At 42.5% G+C, this 17,338-nt stretch overlaps 1 protein-coding gene across 15 annotated transcripts in view; it reads left to right on the top strand.

Annotated features, from left to right (window-relative positions):
- The window catches only part of lrp1bb (low density lipoprotein receptor-related protein 1Bb), a 324,949-nt gene that overhangs the window by 70,070 nt on the left and 237,541 nt on the right, over window positions 1-17,338 (top strand). Inside the window, exon 1 of one of the 15 annotated variants that reach the window (XM_082509133.1) lies at window positions 11,299-11,438. The exons of the other annotated variants lie outside the window; for them this stretch is intronic. The gene's annotated coding sequence lies outside the window, so the exon portion shown is untranslated. Of the gene's footprint in view, window positions 1-11,298; window positions 11,439-17,338 lie in introns of those variants that run through there. 15 annotated transcript variants of the gene reach the window in all.

Raw genomic sequence — 17,338 nt, 5'->3', positions numbered from 1 at the left:
TGTTAAAAGAGAGTTTTTCCTTTCCACTGTCGCGAAAGTGCTTGCTCATAGGGGGTCATATGATTGTTGGGTTTTTCTCTGTATCTATGAAGCGCCTTGAGTCGACTTTTGTTGTGATTTGGCGCTATATAAATAAAATTGAATTGAATTGAATTGAATCACACCTTAAGTACGTGAAGACAAAGAAGCGTCTCATAGACTCAGAGACAGGATGGCCCTGTCCCACAGACACAGTGTAGCGTGTTAGCAGCTTTAACTACCTTGGCACTTGCATAGACAGTGGGTTGACTTTCAGCAAATACACACAAACCATCCAAAAACGTCCCGCAGCAGGTCTACCTCTGCCTCCGAAGCTTTTATATCTCGCACTCCTGTCCTCCTCACCTCGTGTGTCCTGGCTGGGACGAGGTTCTCAGAGACCAACGTGACCAAAGTGTGCAGGGTGGTCATGTTCAGGTCCTCATGGGGAGTCGTGCTCAGTCGTCAAGTTCTGGTATTAATTCTGGAAATTCATAGTTTTCATGTTGCATCACATTGTTATAGAAACACTTATGGGCATAAATCAAATCAAGGCTTTCCCTGATGCTGCATTTGTTTAGCCTGAATAGTTGGAGCGGCTAGTAAAGCGCAGACACAAACACTCATCTCCTAACCCTGGAAAACAAGCTCGGAGGCCAAACTGCACCAATACATCCTCCAACACTGGAAATAAGATTTGATTTGTCCTCTAATCTAAAGTATTACTGTCTCGTCACCGGGGCCCAAGAGTGCTGACTGCAGTGACCCTGAAACATTGGAAATCTAGCTAACAGAATTAATTAGCACTCACCACTGATTTCACAAAGAACGGTTTCTGTGTGTCCTTTAGCTAAACCCAGATCAGAAACATATAGAAGTGTTGGTACTTCAGTCCAATTTCCTTCTGGCAGGAACGTCGATGAAAAGCCTTCATAAAACACTTTATCACTAATTTTAAAACACTTTATGCAAAGCACAGCCGAAGTGGAGGTTTGTCTGTGACTGTGGTTCACATATCTGTGCTGTTCCTTCTTTTGAGAGGAAATCCAAATATTTGGTGTTTGATAAAGATGGAAAATTAATGTGTTTGTGATGTATGTTGCACCAGTGTTTTAATATGACTACAAAAAAACAGGCGAGTCCTAAATTGACTCTATGCATCGTCATGCTTGGATACTTTAACTTTACAAATTTTAAATTTTTGTTTGCAGTGACCAAAAATTTGAATCTTTCATCCAGTTTGTGATTAGAGTACAGTACAATTAAAATGATTACTCTGGTGGTCTCATCAAACTCAGTGGAGGGTTATTATTGTATTAATAAGTCTCTCGTGCCGCTTTTACAATTAGGAAGTATTTTAGGGACGTAACACGGCGATGAGAAAGTGGCACATTGTCTGTGAAATGTTTGTCGCTGTCGGGCATCGGACGCCTTCGTGTGGAGGAGCCGTTTATGTTGCTCGTTTGGTGGCATGGGTGTTATCATTGTTGAAATAGGTGATGTTCTATGTTTGCTTTCTCCAGAACTAAACTGATGTGCAAACAGCAATTACTGCTGATGCTTTTTTTCATATCTCTTCTCGTTATCAGAGCTCGTCTGTGAGGGGAGAGAGTGAAGCACACAGTTGGACTCCTGACCTTGTTAAAGTGTGGGGATCTTCCCTCGGGTGGCTTTTACGGCATCTTCTCGTCTTACTGCATTTACATTATAAAATCATTTGTCTTCATAAACTAATTTACGTGAAACTGATAACATCAGAAAGTAACAGGAAAGACCCTGTAATTAAAACAAAACTACATAACCTGCTTATACGATTGTTTTCCTTAGACCGGAGCATATGATGATGAACCTGAACACGAGTCTGTGGCAGCCTTGTGCACACGTACTGCACAAATCTCTGACACACAGACTTATTGAGGATAACGAACAACATGAACGACGCAGCGTAAATAGAAAGCAGACTGTAGGCGCTCTAACCTCAAACACTCTCACAGTGCACAGGCCATCCTGGAGCTGCATTTTACCCAAGCATAATTCATACCTGCAGCTTTAGGCATAAAAATGTTCAGTAATGATGAATATTCATTGGAGGGAATTTATTTTTAGAGGACTTATTTTGTGTTTTAATCAAAGCACAGTTTCTTCAACGATTAGTCCAAATCCAAGGACACTCTGTGTTTGATCACAATAAAAGCAGCAAATCCTCAAAACTGAAAATGGATCATCAGCTTTACTGGTTTGATTAATCACCAATCAAAATGATTGTTTATTAGATTCCTGTTAATCAACTAACTGATTAAATAGCTGTTCAAATGGTCATCTTCAGTGAGTAAGGAAAGCCTACTCTGTATTTTTTCTAATTCCCGTGTTGGTTTATTGTACACATCACTAACTCTCATAATTCTATAAATCTGCCTCCACATTTACATTTTCACTTCACTCGGTAAATCAAGAAGCCCAAAGTTAACTTATATGACAGACTGTAGATTTAGCGGTGATTGTTCTTAGAGCGTCTCATCTCCTGGCTCGTGAGTTTGGCTCATCAGATGAAAGCAATTACATTTTTCCACCTGTTATTAGCCTTTGAGATTGTACAACAATCAAGATTGCTCTGTCTTGTGTGAATTAATGTCACGAGACACTGTAATGACAGTAATTGGCTGTGTGACTCATCTCCTAATCTTTTACGCAGAAGTAGAAATTACCTGACGCGTAGCTTCTATAACTAAGCGACCTCTCTGGAGATGGAACTCACCACAGCAGCACATTCAGTGCCTTGACAAGTACGTCTTCCTGACAGGTGTGTCAGGGCTTTTCTCTGAAGCTACTTGAAATCGACTACAGTAGTTTGAAAAAAAAAAAGGTTTCTAAAAATAAACAGTCTAAATAAAAGAGCATCTTCAAGGGCTGTCGTCATCAGTTTTGGCGAACTTGACATGACAGTTCTCATTTTTAGATGGTCTCCTCTTGACCTTAGTCTTGTTCAGCTAACCAACATTTTCATGTCTGACTCATATTTACCACAGTGCTCTGATTCAACACTCATAGCAGCTGGTCAGGACAAGGCGTATCAGCTCCCTGTAGTCTCTGATGTAGTAGCGAGAATCTAAAAATGAACTTTCTGTGCCTGTGTTCTGAGTGCACCGGTTTTTGCTTTATCTGCCATCACGCTAGGCTTCCTGACAAAGTTATCAGAGGTCATGCTCCAGCATCTGTCTGCCCCAGACAATACTCACACGGGACATGTTGCTTATCGCTGAGGTTACAGTATCCCTAAGGAGGCACCAGGATGATGTCTTTTGCTCAACTCAATTTGCCACATGTAACCTGGACAATGTCTAAAAAATGTGGCAGCGACTCGTTTCATCTCTTTTGTTAAATGGCTACAAATATAAAGTGTACATTTTCACTACCTCCCAGCAGTCACATTGTGTGACCTGATAAAACCAAGGTCACGGTAATCATCTCTTTAGTCTCTTGACCTTCGGGCAGTATGATCAGTCAGTTCCACACGGTGAACAGATATAAAAGGGAAAAGATGTGTAGTCTGATTACTTTAGATAATAACTCAGATTATGTATTACAGCTGAGAGAGAATGTGCAACATCAGTATCAAAACTGAGACAAAAATACAACAAACACTGATATTTTTGCAGATTTGAATACTTTGATGGGTTGATAATATTGCAGGGCCAGCCTGATAGCTGAATGGACAGTTTGAAGGGTGCGTATGATTGGGTTTGAGACCATGGCGCGCAGCATGAGCACAGCCAGGGAGTCTGTTCTGCTAGCATTGCTTAAATCTGTATTCTTAGTGAACGGCTGCGAGTCTGCACAGGATTTGTGTCCTGTAGCCTCATCATCATACAATATAAAAACCTTATTTTACTGCACGGTGATCGATGTGTTTTGTTTGTGTTGTTCTACTTTTATAACTAGTATAAGCTGTGTACACTGAGTTTAAAATTCCGTCTGCCAAATCAAACAACTACCAATTTAAGGAGTCTTAGACAGCCAGCTTCTCCCAGCATCACGCTGAAACCTTTCTGCACCTCAAAATCTTTCATTTCCATAGTTGCCAAAGTGTGAATGTACGCTGCAGGCAATGTTTCCCTGTGGAAACAAGCTCTTCATTATTGAAGGCCCCTTGCTGAACATCCTCCACACTTCTCTGACCTAATGACTTTCTGGAGAGTGGAACCGCAGTTTAAGCTCATCCTTTCTTTGCTTTTTCCTCGGTCTTCTTCCTGAACAGCAGGTCGTTGTTATTACTCCAATTTATGACATGAATAAAACAGGATTCTTCTTCAAATTAAGTGTATTCTCAGAGAAAAGTGTGTTTTTTCTCATTGTAAAATACCTTTGCAGTTCAAGATCGAAGCAGATTTCTGTGCACCGTTTTTAAATTGATTTAATGTGACGGTCTTATTTATGCGAGAGCTAAAAGAGATGAATGAGCTGATTCTCATTATTATTAATAAGGTTATATTTGTGGTTCTACTCATGGAAAATAATGCAAATACTTTGTTTCATGGTTTGTTAAGTAACTCAAATATTTGTTGCATGTTAGCAAACAAAATCAGATCTGTTGGAGGAGGTATACGTGTGGCTCTGCTTTTCATACTGTGACATGGAGAGAAAAATTCTTGGATCTTTCTGGAACGACATCCAGTATAAAAACATCCACCAATTCAAACAGGCAGAGCTGTTATGAGTCACGGTGCAGTCTAAAGTAGAGAGAGTCATAGACACACATACACAGGACCCTAACCATGTGTGCTGAATGTTTATTCTTATACCTGGACCGACACTGAGAGTTTTTGCTTATATTGCATTGACTTTATATAATATCAGGACTCTGGATGAAGCAATATTAAAGAGTTTCAGTGTTTAATGTCAGCTGTCATGTCTCTGGAGAGTCCCGTGCACATGCACATGTATTTCATGTGTACTGCATACTTATTTAAAGCTTATTTTTTTCTGCACACAGTTGTTCCTTAAAAAAGTTCCACAAACTGAAACGTGTGATTATTAAAAGTGTTTTTTAAATTGGGGTTTCCAATTAAAAGCACTGGACAAACACAGATGACTGAGGAAGAAAAATCGATCTGGAATAAATTTGTGTGGAGTCGAGTGAGAATAATTTCATGTGATTGTTCCTCGGGTTTCATTCTGCTAGCAAGGATTTCATTTTCGTTTTGATCTTTGAGAACTTCAGACTCACATATTTGCACTGTTAAGTGTGTTTGTGTTAATCTGTGATTATACCGTCATACGTTTATTATTATTTATTTACTCAGGCCACCCAAGTTTAATGAGTGCTGAGTTTCTATTTTCTTATTAACGTGTGAGTAATATGTGATAAGGAGTCCAAATCAAATTCTGCTAAAGGTCAGCGTGGTGCTGCTGTCAGGGCGGCAGCGGTTACCTGGTGAACTCTTGCTCGCGCTGCACTCGTCTTAAAGGAGAATGCGAGAGTGTGTTCGAGGCGCTGGGCCCACAGGGAGCTGCATTGCTTTCATATCTCCTTTTAATAGCTGGTTATATTTGGCAAAGCACCTTCACCTACCACTGCTGATCCTGGTTATAAGTCGCAGTGGTTTTTCATCTGTCGGGTAAATGTCACGATCTGCTGTGTTCTTTAGCATCCCGACTCTTTAATATAGACGACGAGCACCAGAGGAGAGGTGTCATGATTCAGGCCTTGCATCTGTGTGGTCGTCACCTAGCCTATTGATGTGTGTCTGAATTGTACTTGTGAAAATGCTCGATAGAGTCCCGCGTCCCTAGGGTGGTATCATAATCTGCATAGGATGCACAGTCGCCTGCTAAGCTCGCCCGTCGCCTCCCCGGACCAGCGAGGAGGCATTAGAGCAGCTGGAATCGAGCTGTAAAATGGAGAAGTGGAGGATGAAAAGGCTCTCTGAAAAGAGAGAGTCGAAACATTGTAAACCATTTCAATCAGCCCAGAGCAGCAGGAGACTGCAACTTCCACATCCAGCACGCCCATAGATGGATGCAATATGTACAGCGGGGATAACAACAAATAGCATCATAACAGAAACCTACAGCAGGCACGCTCGGCCTAAACTTTTCACACTTTCTGGCGCTTTCAACGAGAGCAATATTTACCTACAGTTTCATGAAAAGCACAAAACAGTAGTCGTGCTGAGGAGACAATCAAAGACCCAGTCGCTGAAATAGCAAACGGCTCTTACATATGCATGGCAGGATGTCTTATTATGTCGTAGAGTTCACCGAGAGAATGGAAAAAAGGTTTGAGTGATCTTCCGGCCACACTGTTGACAACTTTATCAAATGGCAATCTTCCCGGCAGATATAAGCATCATTATTTCTGGCAAATACTGATGGTAGGAAGTCAGAAGATAGTGGTTTGTAGCTCAGGGTTGTTTGTGAAATCATCTGCTGGAGTGTTTTGCACCGAGTGTTTTATATTCTGCAAATTAAATCCGTACAATGCAACGGCACAGGAGCTAGACCTAATGAGAAAATTACATCACGCATCATAAAACGGCGTCTTTAAAATCCAACTTGTATTGTGATTGCTGCAATTGTACGCAGTGCGGGCTGGATGCGGTTTATTAATAGTCACGGACACAGAGTTTACAGATATGTCAGCAAACATGGTTAAAACTCCACAGTCAGAAACTGCAGTGAGAAAGAAAAACCAGATGTTGATGATGTTTCCATTTACACCAACAAACCACAGCAGCCCGCTCTCTGGGAGTTATACGGATGGATATAATACTAATGGATAATAGGCACTGATTTATAATAACTGGAAAATTATAATTGAGCTTATTATATAATAATAAAGTATATTTCTAACTAAACAGCTTATGAAGCAGCAAACAGCCGATAAAGAAACTCGTCACCTGATTAGGATGCTGCTCGGTGGTATGAATGCGTTTGCGTCTTTTGACTAAAAACATCCAAACATATGAAAATCTATTAAAGGGGATGATTGGAATTAAAGGGAAAAGGAGATCAACCTCCTGATCGAGCTGTTCTGTGACTGTCGGAGTTAAATTTACAGTTTGGTTTTTGCATTGAGAAAACTCAGACAGGATGATTTGTTGTTACCTGACGCACCATATTTTAAGACTGTGTAGGTGTCACTGTATACACCGCTGTCATTTTGACTGACTGGAAGACAACATATCATCCTCAGCTGTGGTGTGACAGCCTTTTGTGATTTCATCACATCATCTCTGGCAGCAGGATGTGCCAGCAGAGCCTGGCCGGGGCCTCGTCGCAGCATCCAGCTTGCCGCTCAATGGCTGTGATGGGATTTACTGATAATGTAAATGCAGTCCAAGAAGCCCTCTGAACAGCAGCGCCCCTCCTCCCACCTCTGCCGCTGCCCACTATGAAAAAGTGGCCTTGGATTAGAAATGGAAACCTGGTACGTTGAGCCAACACATTCAGTGTGAAACATTGTGTTTACATTTGAGCGCTGCCAATTTAGTGCCTAAGAGCAACCGTTATCAGTTCCAGTGAGGCTAAGATAATTGACTCAGGATTTGATTTTCTCAGTTCAAACGTGATTATGGTGTTGCTTAGTGGGTGTCTGCAAATGCTGATTTATTGCAGGTTGTTGAGGCTGGAATTCAATCAAAGAAGAGCAATTGATAAACCTATTGGCCTGTCCTGGGATCTGTTTGCTCTTTAGCAGCTGTGTTGATGGGTTCAGAAAATGCATATTGGTGAAACAATCATTTCACTGTGGGGGGAGGAAGAAGGCGATTTTCAGTTTCTCTGCATTGCTATAGGACCGTAGAATAGGTTGCAGTCTGCAGTGTACGATTTGATTAACATGCTGGAGCTTTCCCTGATAGTAAAGACGAGGAGCTCAGGAGGACAATGACAAAAGGTAGAATTCAAAAGCAGGAAACTGATCAAATTGACTGGAGGTTTAAGGAATCCGTCTTTGTGTCCTTCCTCACAGTTTTGCTTTCCTGAAGTAAACCCAGAACAGCTGACAGCACCTCCCAGGTGGGACGCCATAAGGGTGAAAGCAGGCGGCAAGGAGTTTTTGACACTCGCATAGAGACAAATGCATATTAATTAGAGAAGAGTTCGGTCTGACTTTCACACTTTTCTACTACACTGAACTTCCAAACTTGTCTCGGTTTTGTGGAGAATAACACAGAGAACATTGCTGCTCTGCAAACACACTTTAACTTTGCCACAAAAGATATGATTTAAAATTAAGTGTTGGAAGGTTGGAGGCTCTCTATGCTGACCTGTTAGATAATCTGCTGTATTATAGTCTCGTGTCAGAGACAGATAAAGCTGCCTGTATGACACTATAAGATGTATGAGGTGGCACTGCTCACCTACTGCACTGACTATTATAGATAAGCTCAAATTTTTCACTTGATTCCATTACGAGTCTTTTTACAGTTCTTGAGGAGCAGTACTGCAAATGCAACCCCAGAGGGAGCTACTTAAAGTCTAAGAAATTGCTTCCAGTGATCTCTTGGTTGAAACTCTCTTCTCTCTCTGTTAAGCCCCAGTGTCGTGTTAAATTATGCACAAAGTCTACGTTTGGCCTTATCAGCAAAATCTCCAGTTTGTTATGATCACGTGTCACAGTAAAGAAAATGCTCGGTGTGTTCTGCACCTCGGCCGTAATGCCATCCTGCTATAGTGACAGGGGCATTTCAGTGAATGACTTCTAATCATGTCTAATGTTCCATGTAAGAGTCTACCCTGTCTCTGTCCTTGCTCATCACAGAGGCCACGCTGTGCCGCCATGAAGTGTGTGTGCACGTGTGTGTATCCGTGTTTGCGAGGCACGGCTTGACAGCGGCACATTTGGCTTCCCAGCGGACCATGGAACTGCTGCTCAGAAGTGCTCAGATGTCTCTTCATAGTCAGGTCTCTTGGTGCACGACCTTATTCCCTGTGACATTTCCAGCCATTAATCTGCAGACGTATAGTGACGGAGCACCTCTCTTATGTTACACTGTGCTCATGTCATACCGTTTTCTACATGGCCACTGAGGTCATGTGACCCTGTGGTGCTAGTTTAGCTTTGATTTAATCGTGTGTAATAAGTCTGCAGCTGTGTATTGAAATTCTTTATGATACTGAAAAGAATTTAATTCGATTTTATTTTTGCCTGATCAGTTTGAGCTGTTTAAAAATAAGTCGTATAGTCCAGATCAGTATATATACGCAAGTTTAAAGCGCTTTATGCATAAACTGGCTTCCAGTTATTGTTATGGGGAAAATATGCTTCAATGCCAGAATGAGTATTCTAGTAAATTACAGCTTCCCCTTGTTGGAAAAACTTAAAATGAGTTTTGATTTCCTTTGGGCAAAAAGATGATATTGAAATAGCTTTTCTAGTTCAAAAAATATAAAACATATTTGTGTTTGCAAGGTAAATATTCCAGTAAAAAGTCTTTCACATACTTTTTCTTTGGCTGGTTGTCTTTGGGGGGCCATAGTGGATCATCTGCCACCATCTCACCCGATCCTTCCTCTGTCACACCAACCGTCTGCATGTCCTCCATCCATCAGCCTCCTCTGACGTCTTCCTCTGTTCCTCCTGCCTGGCAGCTCCATATTAGTTTTTCCAGGATATCTTTGCCTCCTCCATGTCCACACCGTCTCAGCCTCGCCTCTCTAACTTTGTCTCCAGTACGGCTGACGCAGTATTTAAACTCATCCACCTTCACGGCCTCTACTGCTCGCCGCTTCGCCCTTACACCTGTTTCTGTCTCATTCACTCACATGTATTCTATCTTACTTCTTTCATTTCTCTTCTCCCCAGAGCATACCTCCACCTCTCCAGGCTCTCCTCCACCTGCTGCCTACTCTCACTGCAGATCACAGTGTTGTCAGTTCATGTAGACTCCTGCCTAACCTCATCTGTCAGCCCGTCCATCACCACTGCAAACACGAAGCGGCTCAGAGCAGATCCCACCCCCACCTTGAAGCCATCTGTCTGCCTGCCTCACACACACCTCTGTTATGGTGTCCTCATGCATGTACTGAACCACCACCTCAACCTCTCTGCCACACCCAAGTTCCTGACTTGGTACTTTATTGGTGTGGCTGCAGCTCAGGAGGTAGAGCATCATTTACTAATTGTAACATTGGTGTTTTGATCTTCTCCAGTCTGCGTGCTAGTTATCCTTGGTCAGATACTAACACCATGTTGCTCTCAATCCATCCATCGGAGTGTGAATGTGTGTGAACGGGTGAATGTGGCATGTTGCAGAAAGCTAGAGTAAGAACCTGTGTTGTTATCAGTAAAAAGCTGATCTGATGTGGTAAAAGCTAAACACTGAGTATGTCTGCACGTAAACAGTGTGTGCAATGCTTTCTTTAAAATATATTCCTGTCTTCTGGATTTGGGTGTGCAAAAATTATAGCACGCTTTGTTAATACTGCTGTTCCTACTAAAAGTGTCAGGCCATGCAGAATCGCCTGCACGATTGCTGCGCTCTTCTCTGCTTGTGCCTGCTCCCCACTGGAATCAGCCGTCAGTCAGACTCTCTTCTCCTCATGTTCCTTTTAAATTGGTCGACTATTAATTTTATCACAGCAGCTGAAGTTAACATTTACCTGCACGGGCAGTGATAACATATCTGACTAAAGTATATAGTGTACTTACTTTTTTCATTGATTGTACTTCCCCGTTGTGGGATCAATAAAGTCTTATCTTATCTTATCTTATCTTAAAGTTGCTAACTAACGCTTTGCAGCCTTAGCCTGTTTTTCTTTTTAATCTGTCTTTTTCACTCATTCTTCTATCCTAACATCATCATTACAGGACATTTATCCATCTGTATTATAAATCACAGTTTATGAACTTCTTTATGTCCTAATTTGAACATTTTTTTGCTTGACCTTTAACATAAATGTGCCATTCCACTAAAAGCAGCACTGTGACTCTTTCCTTTAGAAATACATATACATCCTATTTGTCACTGTATAACCTCCAGTCATTTGTGCTATTGCAACATAAAGTAGATGCTAGCCTCACAGAGAGGCCAGCACACATGCCACGTTTGTGTACCTGCTAATGTATGTATGTGTGCTGTAGCCATAGACAGTAGGGGTGCAACGATACTCGTATCGATATTGAACCGTTCGATACAGTGCTTTCGGTTCGGTACGCATATGTATGGAACAATACAAAATTTTTAATCTATTTTATCAACTTTCCTTCTGACGATGCTGTCTGTGTTGAGCACTCAGTGGATCTGCGCTCGACTACTCCGCCTAGGCTGCACTGTCGAGCGCAGATCCACTGAGCGCAGCGCAAGCTAGCAAGACAGAAGCTAAGCTCGTTGCAACATGGCAAATTGAACCTCCCCCACCCTCATTCAGATCTGGTCTTTGGAACTATTTTGGTTTTCATGTGACGTATGACCCTGAAGGTAAGCGCGTCATGGACTAAAGTAAAACAGTGTGTTGGATGTGCCATGCAATGCTCAATTACATGGTGGGAACTAGTGCGTTAGCACAGTTAGCTCGTTAACATGTTGACGCCGTCCAGCCCCACGCACGGGGCGATCGGCGGTAGCTCGTTAACGGAGATTTGCCGTGTTGTGGCGTTAACGTCATTTCAGATTAACGCTGACAGCACTAGTGGGAACACAACGAATATGACTGCACATTTACTCCGACAGCATCCTAGTGCAAAGACAAGTGGAAGCAGACAAAAACAACAAGCAGCATGCTACAAACTTTACCCGAGTCATTTAGACAGCCGTTAGCACAGGATTCTCCTTATGGGGACCTGATATGTTTAATATGCTGCTGAGAATATAGCCCAGAAGAAGCGTATAGTATAGCTTTTATTTTGAAAGAGCCATTTCTCTGTAATAAACTCTCTTTTCCAAAGATGAGTGATTCCTCCATCAGATAGATTATTTTTTATTATTTTGTTGTTTCAGCAACATTAAATTTAAAAACTGTACTTTTGAGTTAAAATATATATTTATAATTTTAATAAATGACAAATGAAAAAATCATGAACATTTTTTTGTATCGAACCGAACCATGAATTTTGTGTAGCGTTGCACCCCTAATAGACAGTATATAAAAGATGGACACGGGTGTTTCAAAGGTAAAGCAAAAGTGTATCACAGTCTTTCTAGTGTCCAGAAGGAGGAATTCATCAGGTAGCAAGAAAAGTCTGTAAAAATGACTCACTTGATTTATTGCCTGAGTGAACCCTTTCTTTAAGTTTATGGTCTCACTCGCTGCTTTCAGGTGTTATTAAATAGACCATGAAAGTTCATTTTGTAAGATATGAAACACAGTATGCTTCAGGGCGGGGCTATTTTGTGATCGACAAGTTGCTACAGTTTAAGCGTTTAATGCAGTGGCATGCATGCCATCTGAAACTGTTTACCATCAGCATACTAATGATAATGAACGACATGACGTCAGGCCACAGATCTCTTACTTTTGGCTAACGAGATGCTCGCATGTTTGAACTGGTCGCCTTGTAGAGGAGCTCATCCTGTACGACTTAACTTAGACTGATGTTTCGGTGAGGATATGTCCTAAAGCTACACACTAAACAAAATTATAAAATAAAACAAATGCATTTAAAAAAGAGAGAGCAAAAACTGAGAAGGTGAAAATATTTTCCACAACAATAAAAGCTCCGTTATCTTGTTCTTTTAAACGTAATGTTCACAGGCTTGCAGCTCGTAGTCGAGAGGTTTTCAAAGGAGATTAGTTATTTTGTGAATATTTATGAGACGGCTTTGACAGAAGCGTTACTTCAGAGTTGTCAAAAATGTTATCCTTGTACAAGGGCTGTAATTTTCACATCAGCAATGACTTCTGGATGTCTTTGCATCTTAACAGAGCACTGAATAATTGTCCTGACACTTGTGTTTCTTAGTGTGCTTTCTTAGCTGCAGCGCATCTCCAGTATATCACCAATTCATAGCTTATATTTATTATCAGGATGTTCTGCTGCAGTCTCAGCTCGCTATAGGAGGTCGTTGGCCGTGTCTCGGAGGTAAAGAAACGACGGGGTGACTGAGGAGCACGGGCAGATTTAGGCTGCGTCACAGCGAAAGGTTAAGCCTGTCAGTAAAGCAGGGCTGCGGCAGACGTATCGACACTACTTTATCTTTGACAGTAATAACATTTTATAGATCTGTTGACACACTGTCCAAGGCTCTCATTACACACTGCTCCTGTCTTATCACGACCTGCTAAAATAGCATTAATGTTTGCTTACTGTTCAGCGGGCATTATGGTCGCAGGTTGCATCGAACCAGCATCTTGCGATATGTTTTCCTAGATAAAATGTGAAATCAGCGCTGCCAGAGGAAGACTTCAGTTACAAACATCAAAGCCGTGGCTTTGCATGGAATATTTATTTTGGTGGCGGCAGCTGTTTCTTCAGTCTTTAATAATACTTTGGCACCAAGCTTTCTGGCAGTTGACTACAATTCCTCCTCCCAAAGACAGAAAATATCTGTCTGCAGAAGAATATTTTTCTCTGAGGTCTTTTAAAGGCCATATTGCATGGTTTGCTTTAAGGGGTTGTTTTTGAAAAGGGGGGAAAAGAAGAGGTTTGAGCTTGAGGATGTGCACTTAGTGACAAAATTGGATCCCTCCTGAGCTCCGAGTGTGTGTGAGTGACAGCTTTTAACTTTTGAAAACTACTGTAGTCGTCGTGGATGCAGAAGAGAGTTGAATTGCAGTCGTACCCTGTCGCGTGGCCTGCAATCTCCATCCTTTTTCGGTGCAGGTATTGACAGGTGGGCCTGAGAGAAAAGCCACAGTATTACACCTCCAGCTGTTCCAATTTCTCATCTCTGCTTCTGAATTGATGTTGCCGCTCTGCAAGCTTGAAGCTGAATTAATAATGAAGAAAGCCAGTAGGTCACAGGATCCTATTCTCACAGGTATCACCTTGAATTGACTTTGCTCAGCTATTGAGGTAAAGGTACGGAGGGAAACCCTACATATTTACTCCTGGAGTGGGAGCGTCTGCATCTCATTACTACATGAAGATGTAGTTTGAATGTTTTATCTCCAATTTGAACTTGATTGCTCCAAGTGAAGGGCGGTTTCCTGAACAGTTAAGCCATTTTAAAGTAGTAAATTAAAAAAATACAAAGGGGTTCTTTGTAGTTTTACCTAAAAGGGAACAAATGGTCACACTGTGGAGAACTCTCTTTCTATTTATTGTCTGGGTGCCGGGTGAGCTCTCGTATTTCGGTTTCACTGTATCTAAGTACTGAGAAATTAGATCATTACAAGTCTGTTTTTGTTCATGCAAACTAATAAAATATGCATCAGCCGGATGCCATTTGTAGCCCTGCAGATCGATACACATGGCCTGTTTTTATGAAAATTCTCCAGAGAGGAGCCTCGTCAGTCTGTCAGAGGTCATTAGCAGGGCAGTGATAGATTGTCTCTGATGGGAGAGAAAATTAGGGAGGCCTGACATTAACATCCCAGCGCCAATTTTTCATCTGTCTTGCTGTTACCAGTTCATGCCACTGGGAAACAGATGATGAGCAAAGACAAGCATGTGTTTTCCACTGCTCTAGACCATCAGCGTTTGATACGTTCACGGATGTTGAGCTTGATGAAGAAGCACCTACGTACCGTGACGCTATTGGACGAAGGGTAAAATCATTACATGAGACAAAGGCAGGTTTGGGATTAACTTGGACAGTAATTATCTCTGCAGCATCTCTTTTATGCTCTTGTTACTAGACACACATAAATATGGAGGTCAGATCTATTTACGTTGCTTGCACACAGCTTCCTTTCACACCATCAGTTTCTACTGCTTCACGGAAACGACTCTTTCATGATCTGAACGTCATAAACTGTTTTTCCTGACAAACCAGACGTTTTCATGGAACTACCAGGTCGACAGTGTCACGTCCAGTTTAATGCACAGTTTTGTTTATTAAGTATTTATAAATATTTTATGGTTTAGTCCATATTTAGGGGATTCACTTGCTGTTTCCGTAGCAATTGGAGTTTTTACAGGGTGGGGTTGCTAGCCCCACGCCCAACCCTCCTCCTTTCTCATCCGGGCTTGGGACCGGCAATGGCAGAGTTTGTAGATGCCTTTCGTTGTCTCTACTCCAACTCCCGTTGCTGCGTCCGGATGGATGACGGCTGCACAGCCTTCTTCAAGATCAATACTGGCGTCCGACAAGGATGCGTGCTATCCCCTTTCCTCTTCCTGTTGGTAATTGACTTCATCATGCGACGATCAGTTGACCAAGCTGGCATCGGTGTGCCCTGGCACGAAGCGCGTAATCTCACTGACTTGGACTTCGCAGATGACATCGCCCTGCTGGGCTCGACTCAGGAAGACCTCCAAAAGTTGACCGCGGCCCTGCAGAGGGAGGCAACGAAAGTTGGATTAAGAATCAGCGCCAAAAAAACCAAGGTACTCCGAGTTGGCTATGCACATGCCCGCATTCCTGTCATGATCAACCAACAACGCGCTGAAGAGGTGGAGAATTTTACATATCTTGGCAGCATCATCTCGAATGACGGGGTCTCTGATCGGGATGTCGACGCCAGAGTAGGGAAGGCAGTTGGTGTCCTGCGACGTCTCCAACCTATTTGGAACTCGACCTCCCTGAATGTAAGGGTCAAGATCAGACTACTGAACTCTATCGTCTTCCCTACTGCACTTTACGCTAGTGAAACCTGGCGCTCAACAAGTGCAATTATTCAACACCTGAACGTGCTTCAACAACGTGGCTTGCGGCGAATCCTGAGAATTTCCTACCGGGACCGAATAACAAATGAGGAGGTCCTACGAAGAGCAGGCACCCGCCCATTAGCCGATGTTGTTGCAGAAAGGCGCCTTCGCTTTGCGGGACATATTTTACGCCTACCCCCTCATCGCCCAGCTAAGATTGCCATGACATGGCGTCCACGCACTGGCAAGCGAAAGCCAGGCCGACCAAAGACCACATGGCGTCGAACATTTATGGACGATCTGAGAACTGTCGACATTGCCTGGGACGAAGCTGAAGCAGTCGCTGCTGACCGACATCGATGGAGATCACTAGCTGCCCGATGCGCCGCTCGGCGTAGGAGGAACTAAGTCCTAAGTAAAGTCCATATTTAGACAATTTCCAGTTTTCTTAAGGCTTGAAAAATCAGCACTATGAATGTGCGGTCGGGGGTTTATTATTTTAAGGAAAATAGAATAATTGTTCGTTCTTGTACTAAACAAAGGGACAGCAGAGAGAATAAGCCCTTTTCCCTGCAGCAGATGAGCTGATGCAATTATTTTACTCACAGTGTTGTTTCTACGGTCGTAAACGATTATCTTTCACTTATTCTGTTGCACGAATGTTATACTTTTTCTGCTTGTGTGCAAAATCACAGTACTTTTCAATTTATAAGGAACATTTAAAAAACTTCCGGTTTTCTGAATTCCATTATAAATTCCTCTCATCCCACCTGCAGTGCATTATATGAGGGAATCTGTCAGGTGCTGGCAGCAGACCTTTAAACTGTAGCGTGACTGAAGCCTGATTGTCACTTTTCCCATGAGGACATGTTGGTTTAACGTAGAGTAGAAAGTGCTGTTTGCTTTACAGCTCGTGGTGACTGCTTCAAAGCTTGTGCTCGTCTTTCAGTGCTGAGGCAGATTTAAACTGTGGCCACGTCACGGTGATTTACTTCCCTTTTACCTCCTGTTCTCCTAAATCCATTGGACGCCTTCTCACGCTGTCGATAAAACCACATCCTTGCGTGTTGGTCACCGAGCGATCCCACCAGTCACAGATTCAGATTTTGCTTTAGGGCATCACAGCAGTGCGCGAGTATTTGCTCTGTATCTCGTATGGCTCAAACTGAGCATCATCCTAATAGCAGAGCTGCTCTAGACTGCACTTTTACACTGGGGGATAGTGTGTGTGAAGAATTTCATCTTGGGCTATAACTACGTAAAGACTGAAGCCAGATTGCTTTGTATCTGGCAGAGGAGTCGCTCAGAGGCAGCACTGCATGCAGACGCACACAGCAGACAACATGTGGGAGAATTATTTACCAGTTTGTGTTAACAAGAAATGTTATCGCTGGAAAGTGAGTCACAAAACTGAGCCATCTATGTAGAAGAAAGGAACAATTATATTTTATTTTGTGGTTTATGAACAGAGACAACATAAAAAAGTCAAAACTCCTGCAACACCCACACTGCTGTGCACGGCCTTCCTTCCCCAGGCTGCTGTTATGAGGTGGGCCCTGCTGTGGAGGAGAGCCCAGACCAGGGGTCTCATGTTAAAATGAGCTGTGGGCCACTGCTGGCAGTGACGTC

Source organism: Aulonocara stuartgranti, assembly GCF_965226115.1.
Source record: "Aulonocara stuartgranti genome assembly, chromosome: 16".
In the NCBI taxonomy this organism is placed as follows: Eukaryota; Metazoa; Chordata; class Actinopteri; order Cichliformes; family Cichlidae; genus Aulonocara; species Aulonocara stuartgranti.
This window is presented reverse-complemented; position numbering and strand designations above follow the sequence as displayed.